At 36.6% G+C, this 13,920-nt stretch overlaps 1 protein-coding gene across 3 annotated transcripts in view; it reads right to left on the bottom strand.

The window, feature by feature from the left end:
* Positions 1 to 13,920, bottom strand: part of sipa1l1 (signal-induced proliferation-associated 1 like 1) — a 75,336-nt gene that overhangs the window by 36,942 nt on the left and 24,474 nt on the right. For 2 of the 3 annotated variants that reach the window (XM_015054284.1, XM_015054300.1), the window contains exon 2: positions 12,270 to 12,331. The exons of the other annotated variant lie outside the window; for it this stretch is intronic. The gene's annotated coding sequence lies outside the window, so the exon portion shown is untranslated. The remainder of the gene's footprint in view (positions 1 to 12,269; positions 12,332 to 13,920) is intronic. 3 annotated transcript variants of the gene reach the window in all.

Below are 13,920 nucleotides of genomic sequence, written 5' to 3'. Positions count from 1 at the left end.
CAAGTCTAATATGGATTGGAAGGGGCGGGGGGAGTGATTTTCCCACTTTTCCCACACAACACCCAATAAAAGCACAGAATTAGAAGTCAAGAAGCAGCTCAGTGCTAAAATCTAATAAGAGCCAATGATATGTCTGAACTAAAACTCAAATAGTGTCCTCCAAATAACACCTGCAGAGCATTCTCTCTGTTTTACCCCCACTGATGATTGGCTAGGACTTCTAATGAGAGCTGGAGAGAAAGAGGAAACAAGGCAAAAATAAGAGTTAAAGAACAAAGTGGGTGGGGAGTAGAGTACACTATATGTAAGGCAAGGAGACTTGGGAATTGAAACAAACGAGCCAGGCATTGCTTCCCTTCCTGGAGCCACTGAGGGCCAATTACACTGACAGACACTCTGTAACCTTTAGCAATGCCTAAATAAGGTCGATGTATGAGGTAAATATGCAGCATCGATGCTCAATGCAGCTAACTGCTATTGTGAATGTCTGTTACTGTAAAATGTCAACACAATAACGTCCATGCTTCTCTCAGATAATGGGGCATAAGAGAGTAAGAAAAACAGGCTGCAGCACATTAAAAGTGTTGCAGTGACACCCAAGAGAGCATTTGGAGATGACAAAAACAGATCCACTATGATACATTAAATAAAAAGGTAAAGAGGGGAAACAAACCATAAAACCATTACCATATGACATGATGTTGGAGCCTCTATACACATTTTGTTGCCATTTTAAATGGAAAAACACGATTAAATATGCCCAATATCCGCGTAACTACAAGGCTGACCAAACAATAAATAGTTCAAACATAGCACTGTGGTATATTAGATACAGGAAGAGTAGAAGGAACTGGCAAGGTATATGACCACCCAAGTAAATTTCATACAAATTCAGCTTGACCACCTGCTGGACAAATTTCAAGCAACGACGACTACTGCTAACCATCATTAGTTTTATATGCAATATTTTTAATGTATAAATATCTGTTTACCAAAGGGTCACATGAAGCCACAACTTCCTGGTACACAAAACTTTAGTGCTTTCACAGAGACATTGGGACAGTTATTGTAACTAAATTAATGTCTCATAAATAATGTCTGAAAGAAACAAAGCAAAAGAAATCAACAAAAATAGTTTTAAAACAAAGATGATTAGATTTTCTATATTTCCACACAGTGGTGGGCACCACTAACAAACGTTAGCTGCACTAACCATACAACACCGATAATAATCAATAGTTCTTCTAATACTAAAATGCTACACCACCATAATATTTCGTGAAAAGTAATGCTAAAGCGATAAAATTTAAACCCTATTTGTGAATAACAGCGTCCACTTATAGTAACGTTAGCAAAAAATGCTAAAGACCTAAACAAAAACTTAGCTCTACTTTTAACAGTGGTGACAGTGTCACCAGTAATGAAGCCTAAAAGCTTTAATGTATTAAATCATTTCTTCAATTTTCCAACCCTGTTAACCCCTCTGACAAGATTCAGTTTTACATAACCCAATTATATTAAACAATACCATCTGGTGCCTCAAGTATTCATGGAAACCTTTACCCCTGAACCAGTAATCAGAGTTGTCTCTTTATTGTCAACATTGTGATTCAAATTAAAGTCACATATTAGCAAATTATTCTTTTTAATCATGCTTGCTGTAAGGTTTGCTGTCTAGAAGCACAGGTGTGCCAGTGCCCACCACTGTGTGACTATAAATCTGCTCCAGTGCACAGTGAGTCATGCACACCTGAAAATTACAGACTGACTGACGGAGGTTGCAGTCGAGAGCTGAAAAGGACCGGTCACAAACGCTTTTGAAAAGAAAAGGCATAAAATGGAGCACAAGATGATCAGAATGCATACACAGACATACATACACGCATATACAAATATACACAGACTTGAGAAACTCAGGGCTGAAGGTATTATCTATTACCTCAAGGTATTCTCTTTAGATTTCCAGACCGCAGACACCAAAACAAAGTCTCTGGCTTAATCAGTCTGTATTGTGCTCAAAATGGATGGTTCTCCATAACCTGTACTTAATAAAGATCTCCACCTTCCAATCACAGAACAAAGCATAAAATGACAGGACTAGAGGCCTCTGAATCAAAAGAAAAGATAAGCTTAAAACTAAAACTGAAAATTGATGCTGTTTGTTTTTGTTGCTAAACCTCTGACTATTATACACCTGTTTCTCCACTCAGACATTACCACACGGACCGGTGAGTCAAGTCAAGTCGCATCATGTTTGTATCAATGCTGACAAAACATGTTACGTTATGTCTCAATGGCTTTCACAATTTCATAACAAAAAATATTTCCTGACCTTGCCAAGCAACCGACTCATTGAGGAAACAGGAAGAACTACTGTCAAAATGGGTCTGATTTTGACTGTAGAGCCAAGAGTTTTTACAAAAAGGTGTTAAAACCACTGTGCACTTAGAAAAATAAAACAAGGACAATCCAGGATATGGCTCAGGCAGTTAGTGAATATCTCTCTCTCTGTCTCACACAGCAATAACACAAGGGACACAGTTAATGAGAAATGTTGCATCTTATCACTGCTTCTCACCAAGTCATCCTTCCCAGACTCTGCAACATTAGTGGATCTCAGGTTTCAGTTGGTTTAAAGTATGAGTCAGTGTGGAAGAGGAAGCATCAAATATTTGAGTCACTTTCAAACTTAGTTTAGCAATATAAAAGTACATACCAGCCCTTTCAACAAAATATGAACACACGCGATATTAGACATTGTGTTTATTCTTTGTTGGTTACACAAAATCTATGGGAAATAGAAGAGGTGGGGAGTTGAACCTTGCCTCCCCATGCAACAAATAAAAAGCATTTCATTAAGTAATAATCTTTAAGTGTTAAACAGTACTCAGAAGAGAGACAGCAGAAATCACCTGAAACTTTTGCTGCCCAACAGAATGGAAATGGTTACAAACCCCCCACATTCATTTAAGGAAATTATCAAAATGGATATTTTAAAGCAACTGCTAATTTGTGTAAATTAAATCTATGAGTGGGAAAAAAATCCTATATTAAAAACAAACCAGTACCACATCATCCCTCTTAATTTCTGCTGTATAAATGCGATGGTGTGCAAAAATCCACTAGATATTTGCCCAAACTTTCCGCTATTAACTGTAAATGTGACAAATTATGATTTTCTCATTATCTCTAAAGGTCACTGTTGGATCACAGCAACATTTTTCTCAATATTAAAATATACTTTTGCAATAAAAATACGCTTTTTAGCCAATCGAGACACCATCATTGAGAACATGACCATTTAAGTAAAAATATGGAACAGTTGTAAAGTTTTCCTCTGATTTTAACTTTAAATAAATTACGACACAAAAACACTGCCTTAGTATATATACGTGTTTTCAAAAATACAGATCCAAATACACATTACAGTTACATATTGTATTATGAGCAAAATGTTGAAGGGAAAAGTAATATATTCTTTTTGTGCTTAAATGTAAAAGCTCTGTTCTTGTGTTTCTAAATTTAAACTCATTTAAAAGACAGACAACTTTTCATCTGAGAGCGTAAAGAAGCAAAGACACAATGGGGGAGAACAAGTAGAGAGAAGAAAAAAAACAACAAAGAATAAAATTTTAATAAAATTAATAAAAGAAAAACTCAAACCTAATTCTCTTTGAAAACTGGCAGGCAGCAGGCTGTCCGATTTGTGGCTTCAGCTTTTCAGAGAAATTACAATTATGTGCAAAGAAAAACATGATTTGTGTTTTTCTTTTCTTCCCCCTGCAGACTTTGACAGTGAGGTGGCGTCCACGTTATGCCTCAGTGAGATGTGAGGGGGGGGGTTGAGCGCTGACTGTTTCCTTCAAATGTGAAATTGTGGATATTGTTTTCTATGTTACTTTTCTGCCAATACAGACAATCTATGGAAGCAGTGGCAGGAGGAATAAAGCAAAGATTTAAGTGAGGCGATGTGTTTGTGCGCCTGTGTATCCAAGCAGCGTCTTTGAAAGGTAGTAAATTTAAACTCACAAAACTGCTTCACATAAGTTCTAAAACATTTATTATCATTGCATCAGGCTTTCTCTTTGTATATTTTAAACAGCAGCTTGTAGTGGTTAGGGGCAGGATGTGCTTTGCACTAGAGCCATGAGTCCATATGTCCACTTTGCATCACACCTCCATTTCAGCAGCAGCATTTAAATGTCTCATTAGCCAACAGATGTTTTTGAAGCTCTGACTCACAAATATGCAACATCTCATTTCCATTTGTGAGTCATTTTTCAAAACCCAGTTTACAATTGAATTGCTTTTATTGTTGCTTGTGGTGTATCAAGACCTGTTCCTTTTATTTTATAAATGTTGACATATACATGTTAGTTTTAGAGGTATTAAAAAAGTTTTTTTTAAATGGTGCTCCTTTATATGAAGGTGTCTGGATTTCTTGTCTGAATAAAAAAGTTTTTGTTGTTGTTGTTTTTTTTTACCATAACTCTAGGATGCACTGACGTACACAATCAGTTTATTTACACCTAAACAAGTTGCTAAAAGAAAAGAAAAATTGTGTGACAAATGAAGTGAATATCAATTTTTGTACCAACTTCAGAAGGCCAAGGCTGAACGGATCACACCAAAACTGCATAATGTCTCTAATGACAATATCACTACCCAATATGCATACCGTGAAGAACTGATTGGAGTATTAGCTGAATATTTTAGACTGAAATATCACCAAAGTGAAGCAGTGTAAACTGAGGTTTGTCGTGTAGAAAGATAAAATTAAAACCACAGTTTTATCCATCACCAACACTTTATCTGTGTTAAATTTGCTGGGATAGACAGGCAGCTACACATCTTCTTTTAATCTGCAGTTTAGTTTATGATATAAACAAAGAAAACTGAGAATAAGAAAATAACTGTGAATTTTAAAGTGTAACTGGGAGTTTTAGAACTACAGGACACACAAAAAAAAATACTCTGAGCCCAACTGAACACAACTAAGTTGGTCTGTTTTATGTGGGTCTCTCAGTTCATGTTACTGTTAACTGATATCTGTACAAACTTAAAACGCTAAACATTTGTGCTCCAAGCATCAGATTGTTCAGAGGAATCTAGGCTACATGAGTAATAATGAATCAGATCTATACAGCCAATTGCCTCTATGACAAACTGATCAATTATTTATGTAAGCAGAGGAATTTTGGGAAGGGAGAGGAAAGCATGGTTGGACGATAGGTACATTGATTTTCCCCTGCAGGCTTGTATTTTATGTGCCAAAACCAGTGATGTAACTTTGTCACCTCGTAATTATAGCTGCCTTCTCATTTCTGTGTTGTGAAAGTGACGATGTCCCTAATAACTTACAAAAACAACAAAAATAGCCAAATATTTGTGCTGAGTTCAGTGAATGATCACAGCATGAAGTATTTTATGATGATATGTTGATTAGACCTTTCTCTTATTCTCTAGTTAACAGTGAGTTATTTTTGCATTTGCTTCAGATGTTAAATCATTTATCTGTTTATAAAGGTATTTTTTCAGTCATATAGTCTTTTCAATATGATTTCTGGTTGCATTAGGGGGTTTTATACTCTTATTTTCCACAAAGGTAATTTACAGTATGGCTCAGCTGCATAGCAATTAGTAAACTGAGTCACAATCTGCTTTGGTCTCATTGTGGGCAACAGAATGCCTCCTCCAACATAACAATGTGTGAGCCTGTATTTATCAGGCGTTACATGATTTTAGTCACAACCAATGCAAATCCCCAATGAAAAATCTACGATTTCAGTTTTAATTTGTCTAGGTCTGCTGATGTAATCTAAGACATATTCTAAACTAATAACCTTTTTTTTTTCCATATCTGCACACCTCCTCATGCCTTAACCACACACTAAGCAGAATGGTTAAAACAAAGAAACTATTAAAACAAAGGCTAGATGTCTAATAATTACAATTCAGCTATTTTTTCCCCTGCGTATTTATTGAAATCATTAAATAACATGAATAAAGAGTTGCTTCAACCTACCACTAACAACATTCCATCAAAACGTAATTTTTTCCAATTAGTTACATTAGAGACTTCTGAACTGGTTTCAGATCCATTTCATCAACTAAGAAGACTCCTAAACAGACCAACGGAGGTTCTGGTGCCAATTTGTTGCACATTTTGTTTAAAACAATTAGAAAACTTCAACCATTCGTCATTGCTAAAACTACAACTCAAACAGTGCAGAAAACTGACGTCATCCTTCACAATTTCTCTTTCTGTTCGATGATTGGCCTTGTTGAAATTCTTCCAGGGAAATCCAAGTCAATGGGAGAAAGTCAATACCGAGACGTAAAGCAGGATTTGAATCGTAGGCAATGGCCAGGCTACGAAAAACAGTTTTGATTTGTAAATTTCTTAATTCGAATTGTGAAAAAAGGGAACTCTGAGGTTTCTTAAAAACATTAAAATCTTATCTCGTTTTTGCGCATCATCTCTTCTTTTGAGCTGAATGTAACTTTTCACCTCTTACAACACAGCTTAGAAGAAACTTTGAGTTCAAACTATTTTATAAGTCACCAAGAAAATTACATGGCATTTCAACTTTTTAAAATTTTTATAAGAGTGTATTATTACCAAGGATTCTAATCTAAAATATAGATGATTCATGATGAAACTTTCACGCTATGATAAAGAATAATGGCTTCTAAGAGCAAGAATATTAAGAATATATGAAGTTACTTGGCCTTATGTAAAAACTTTGACCCTCTCTGCCCCTTTTCCTCCCAAGCCATTCATGACAAAAAGTGTCATTAAAATAGTACAGACAAATGGCAGAGTGTTTTACTCAGACGGCAGCACTGAAGCCACCTGATCATCTTCGAAAGCTGCCTCCGCACCACCACTAAGAACCCTCTAATCTGTGCCAATCAGATGACGCTAAACAACCATTTGTTATGAATTGGACAGAAGTGCACGCCCCCTCCCCATTTCAACAAGCGCTGTAGACCTAAGCAAATAGCTGCGATGTAGCCAAAGCAGGCACAGCAGTCACGGTGACAGAAATAGCAGAGTGGTGAATAACAGAGAAAATGAACTGGTGTAATTAACATGGTGGCTGGAGGCTGATGAGCTGCAGAGAGAGAAAGAATGAAACAGAATGGAGGTTGTTGGTCTTTTTGGGGGGGAGGTTTGTTTTAAAAAGGATGTTAAATGTGCAGGAAAAAAGGATGAGGAAGTGATAAAGCACGATAAAGAAGAGAAAATAATTCTGGGGAGAAAAACACTTTAAACAAAAAATGTTAGTTCCATTTGTAAACAGCCAATTTGAAAAATAAATATACAGAATTGTTGTAAATAAAACACACACATCATCTAGAGCAATCTAATATGTGCAAGTAAATATGTTGACATATAAGAACTTTACGCTGCAAAATGTTGCATAACTCCTCAGAAATGAGGCAAGACAGCAGGAGAGACACACACACACCGAAATACAGATAATTGCATGTTTTCCAAGAGAAAAAACTGCCTCAGTTCATCATGTCTGTCATGCTCAGCTCCATTATACTGACAATACTAAGGTAATGCTTTACTCCGTATTTATTTCTAATAGCCAATTTAGGAGGCTTTTTAGTCCAAATCCTTAAAGCAAATGTAACTGGATAAACAGCAGAGAGAAAATCATTGATTATTGCCATTATGAGAGAGCTGCAGATTTCCAAAATGGCGCAGGACTGCGTGGGCAACAGCGAGCTGGAACAGGGCTGCAGTATGAGCAGAGGGAGAAGGATCGAGAGCGAAAGCAGATCAGTCTTCTGTGCAAAGATAAGCAGCAGCAAAATGCACAAGGTGGAACATGAAATAAACATTTCCAGACTTTGTTCTTATGTTAAACGTTTGAGTATTGGCGTCTTGCAGCCTTAATTGAACACAGGATGGGTCCAAGACGTAGAAACTGGAAACTAATTCAACAATTACAAAGCAAGGTATTTAACTAGTAAAATGATTAAAACAAAAATCGATCTTCACTGATTACAAGAAGTCAGTCTAATCATGTGGGCAAGTTTCATGCCAGCAGTTATAAATCACTCTAGGTAATTTTGACATGTTTAAGAAAAATAAATAAAAGGTTTCTGTGCAACACTATACCGAATGTGAAGTTTTTTCCAAGTATATTCATATTCTAATAAATTAATACGCACAGTGGAAAACTAACTAATTATACTCCACTTGTGTTGGCCCATCACATTAAATCATACATGTTAATACATTAAGCAATACGTTATGCTAATCAAAAAGCTGAAGGAGTCAGAGTAGTACCCTCTGGTGTCTTATTAAAATAATCCCAATCATCATATCACCCGCAAAAGGTGTTAAACTACGTTGGTGTTTCTAAGAAAAAATGAAGAGGACACATTTTAAAAAGTGATGAAGTGTTTTTGTCCTCTAAAACAGCCACCGTGAGGAAGCCATAAATATAATGTGTAGTGTGCCAGCATGTACTTTTGCCAAGGAAGTTGTCTCACATCCCAGCAGGAAACGCATCTAAGCCACTTCCTGCTTCCTCTGAGGAAGTCACAAGTCGGATAGGGCACCGGTGAGCCAGTCAGCCTCAAAGAATCAACTCTGAGTACGTGTGAATTTCCAAGACTACTAAAATAATCAGCTTAAGTGTTAAGGTATCTTAGCACTACTCTTCTGTTTTCCTAACACATCCTGTTTTCACTGAGAAACATGTGTGCATTGATTCAGAGTTAAACTTTGCTTTCAACTTTAGGTTGTTCTTTTTTTTTTTACAAATATAAAGTATTTTTCTATTTACAGCTTCTGCCTTTTCTTAAAGCTCAAAAGAGGTGAGCATCTTCAGTTTGTGGCCTTTGCAATAAAGATGTGATTTACCCACGCACAAGTAAAACCGAAAAACAGAAAACATCTAAAGGCTGAAGATGGGAGGGGGGGGGGGATAGAGGCAGATCTTGTTTTCTGTTTTACAGAGTTACTGCAAAGAAACCTGTCTGGATTGCACCTAATTACACATAGTGTTCAAAATATTCAGGAAAGGTTATTCTAAAGATCACTTGATGTACTGTGCCAGACAAGCATGCCTGTATATTTATTATTTGTTTTATTTCGCAAAGGAAAATAGCATTAGTAAGCATACAAGTCAGCATGTACTGTCAAAAGGTTTGAGAAATAAATTAACTCAAACAGGAAACATTTCATTTTTTCAAATGCATCCCCTCTCTGGCGACCGCAGTCATTAGCTGTGAGCTGGCAAAGGTGGCGACAGTCCTGAGTAAGATCTGATTCACAATGATGCACTAATTTTCTGGGAAAACTGCCGGACAGCATTGACCCAAGGCTACACCGAGGCCACTGTCAATTCCTATACACAGTCGAATAAATTGCATCATTTGCACTGGGACTGCGGCTGACAGGTAGGCAAAGGTTTTTGCCCAATTACCGGAAAAAAGGGATGAAGCTGGATAAAGCGAACCACTAGATCGAGCCTAATGAGGACGTGGTATGATTGCTGTGGGACTCAATTGTGCCCACAACACAGCTATTCGATTGGTACAGAATGGCCAGAATTAAGTAGCAGAGCGAGTGACAGAGATACGGAGGGAGGGAGAGAGAGAGATAATGGAAGTGAGAAGGATTGATTCCTCACTCAATGTGAGAGTACGTGGGAGGATATGAGATGCTGCGACCAAAAGTGGGAAAGAGATAGATGCGCAAAAGTAAGTTAGTAGTCACTCCATCAAGTAAGTCGTGTTCCACTCTTTTATAAAACATCTAACTATTTATAAAACGGTGGAACTGTGTGGAATGCAATATACAGCCTCCCATCAGTCCCTTATCAAGACTAAACATGAAGCAATCAAAGCAAGCTCAATTTGTTTACTAGCCGACGTTCAGTTACCAAACCACATTCGTCACAATATTCCAGTTGAAAAGCAACCTTATGCATATTTCTTAAATTGTCTGGGTATTGGAGCACATGGGTAATATCTGGTAGGGACTTTTCTTTATGAGTTTAGGCGTTCCACCCGAAAGGGGGGAACGGTTTTAAGTAAGAAGGCGCTGTCAACAGGTGTACAAGGAATATGTTTGACTTCAAGTGGGCACTGAAGAGATGTAAAGAAGAAAATGGGTGACCTGCACATTGACCAATATCACACCGGTGCATGACCTCCTAGTCTAAAAGCATTGGGTTGTAGGCCACATAAGACACTGCAGTACAAGTAAAAAACTGTTATGGAGCTCTGACATTTACTTCAAGCCAACAATTGCTGGCAACAGCTGATGCAAATTGGTAAAATACTTTTTTTTATTAATCTCCTAGATAAACAATTTATCTACATTGTCAGTCCAATTGATCAAAAATCATCATCTAATACTAGTCAACTTAAACACTAGGTAAAGTAAACTATGTGCTGCAGCTAATTATCATAGACACAACAACAAAGGAATAAAGTTTGGACAGCACTGTTAATCTTTTCATAATTCAACACTGTTTTTGTTTGTCTTTGACTTGGAATTTTTGCCTGGAAAAGATCAAAACCTGCCAAGTGACTGCTTTGTTGAAAGGGAATGGATAGACCAGGACTGCATGGGAACATTGGGCCCCAAGAGTGTGCAGAACGCCATCACGACTCAAGTAATTTGCTTAGTAGGCCGTACACCTTCACTGCATGAACAGATGTGGACACAAACACTGGGTACTGCTTCGCACATGTTCAGCTGTGTTTACCTGCGGCGGCTCATCATATGCTCGCTCACTCTCCTCTTGACTATTTAGTTCCTAGATTAGATGATGAGACTGGCGTAGTGGATGTGTAGCTTTAAACCTAATATGCACATACTAGTGTATGGGTGGAGTCAGATGTCTCCATTTAAAAGCAAATACCATTTTTTAAAATAATATTATATTGTATATATCTGTATTGAAAAGAAAAATATTGTGTTTTGGTGATAAATTTAATAAAAAACATTTTAGTAAACCTCCATGTCCTTCCTGTGGGCTATAATTTCAGATGATTAAAAAAGAATTAAATGTGATATTTTTGTCATATGTACATAAAACATCAATTTTCATTTGGCAAAAAGTGACTTCTGTGTAGGATATCCAACTACAAAATATTTAGTACATTTGCTTTTCAAAGCTCAAATGATTTTAGTGTTTTTTTAAAACAAAATCCTCGTATTCTGTCCTCCCCTCTTTAGCGGCTAATTTGTTCCCACTGTCTTCCAGTTACATCCTTGTCTAATTATAAGCCATTCTCCCATTTTCCATTATCATCATCTTCTCCTCCCTGGTGTTTTTCCTCAACCCTTCTTAGAGTTTTTCGTTTTTTCTCCTCCCTTATCCCCCCTTATACATGTGTGAAGATAGCAGTTTTTGTATCTGTGTGTGTGTCAGTCTGTGTGGGAGGTGAACAGCATTGCTGGCTGGAGGAGGAGGTGAGAGAGAAAGAAAAAGAAGCGAGAGAAATACGGAGAGAGAGGGAAGCAAAGAATTTACTGGAACAAAACATGCTGTTTCAAACTCGTAGATAAGAGCCGCCTACTCACTAGTTTCACTTCAAAGCAGATTAGTCTGTGTTTTTGTTTTACATGCTATATTGTCACTGGTATTTAGTTATTACTATTAGTTTTTTGTATTATTTTTAGCCCCCTACTCACCAATAATCTCACTTTCATCTATAAGTTTACAGCTTGATTACTATTTATATCCTAATGTCAGACATATGTTCAGCCAAAATGTAAGAAAAATAGTTGTAAAAAGTTTTAGAATGATTTGAATTTTTTTCTGTCTAAATTGCTGCATGTGGATTTAAGATAAAAAGCAATAAAACCTATAATCAAACTTTTGTGTCCATTAATCTGACTGAAGGATGAGAAAATGCATTCCCTGTTTAGTATGACTAAAAGATTAGGTTATTGGATTAGCCATTTATAATATTGCTGATTAATTTAAAGATATCAGTCAGAATAAAAGCACATTTCTTTCTTCTCTTCATTATGATGTTTACAACCCTCTCAGTGACCTGTTGCCATGATCTGCATCTACCGCAGTAAAACTCAATCCAACCGACTGAATACATGCAAAAGATGAATTTATAGCACTCAGATTATAAAAGGTTAAGAATACTGGTCTCATGTCGAGCTCTCTTTCTCTTTAAGATAAAGTGCAACAGAATAGATTCCCATCTTTTGAATATATCAGCACAAAAAGTCAGAATCCCACCAACTCTAGTGAAGCGAGTTAAATACTCACCAACTCAGTTTATCACCATAGCCAGGAATTCACACTGAATATCTCAAAGTGTGATGGCAAACCTAAAATAAAAAGAGACAGACTTTAACACAAAGTATGGGTAGTAATAAAATTGAACCTCTGTAATTGCAAATAAGTCATTCACTCAGTAAATATTAAAAACTAAACACCTCAAATGAATGACATGGCTAAAAATGTGCTAGTATTAAGACCACATAAACAATTTGAGCTTCCAAAGCTAAAAAAGAAACCAACACATGATTCCAGCCACTATGTGCATTTATTTTTGGAACATGTACTTAAAAGATCGGGTCAAAAATGGATTCTGTCCAGTTTCAGTAATCCTACATGTCAAATGCAATAAAATTAACTGTACAATTTCAAGGATCTCAGGAAAGAATATGATGAGAAACCAGGCAGAAAGTGAAAACTCAGCAGCTGTGGCCATCTTTCTGAGAGAATCTGATACTTGGCATTCACTCCCAATCAGTTTAAATTAATATGATAGTTTTCTCTTTTATTAAGGTGTTACAGCAACCTCTTTATTATAATGAGTTCTAAAAGCCTGTGGGAAAACGACAGTGCTAATTTTAATGTCTCTCTCAACATGGTAGTAATTCCAGTTCAAGGACCACCACAGACACTAACAAGACCTTAAAAATCATCATGTCTGTAATGAAGCACAAGCTTTAATTGACTTAGCCTAATGAAATACACCCATTAGAGCAGCTACAGAAGTGATCTACATGCATAATCCCCATTGTCACCACTTATATATGGATGTCAGAAAAGTGGGTGACAAGTGAAATCCTAAAACAAATGGTACAGTTAAAGGCAATAAAGAGTGTAGCATCGACAGCTCAAATCAATCCTCTGGCACGTACTGTCAGGCATACGCATCGACGCACACATATTTAATTTCCTCTCCACTCTGGCTGGATTTCCTGGAGGACCAAGGCTGCAGAAGCTGCCAGCTCTACACACTGCAGAAAAACTTGTCATGAGTTCCATCTGTGTGGTGTTGTGAGTCCATTTGACGTGACTTTAAATGCGATTGGTGTTTAGAAATCTTCTGATAAAAATGTAGCTGCAGTATTCTCACGCCACTGTGGTTCGACAAACGCATAAAAGATGTGACCTTTGTGTTATCCCACAGCACATCTTATTGATAAGAGCAACTTAATATTACATTCAAAGATTATATCTGAGAGTTTGAATTTCAAAAATCGAATTATGCAAAATGTTTCACGTTTAATCAGAAACGATCAAATTTGTCCATAATTAATTCCAAGCTCTTCTGAGAAATAAAAAAAGATGTGCAACACTTAAGCATGATTAATCTGCTAAACTACAGGAAGCAAAACTATTTTTACACTCGTACGCAATTACCGACACATTAGTGTTCAACATTTTAGCTTTGGTTTTGCATATTGAACAAGAACTTCACTTGTAACTTAAAAGAAACTTCATAAAGGAATTATGATTTGTGTATCTACTATCTTTAAGTAGTAAACATCCTGTCTTAAGATTTTTCATTTGAGAATGTACATACCATTGACAAATAGTTTCAAACAGCACTTATACCTTTTATTATGAAAACGAAACTGCAAACAGTGAATATGTCTGCTGTTACTTTACAGTGATTTAGAAA

This window comes from Poecilia latipinna, unplaced genomic scaffold (assembly GCF_001443285.1).
Source record: "Poecilia latipinna isolate Pla-1442-1.1 unplaced genomic scaffold, P_latipinna-1.0 Scaffold55, whole genome shotgun sequence".
NCBI lineage: Eukaryota > Metazoa > Chordata > Actinopteri > Cyprinodontiformes > Poeciliidae > Poecilia > Poecilia latipinna.
The sequence above is the reverse complement of the archived record's forward strand: the minus strand, read 5'-3'. Positions and strand labels throughout refer to the sequence as shown.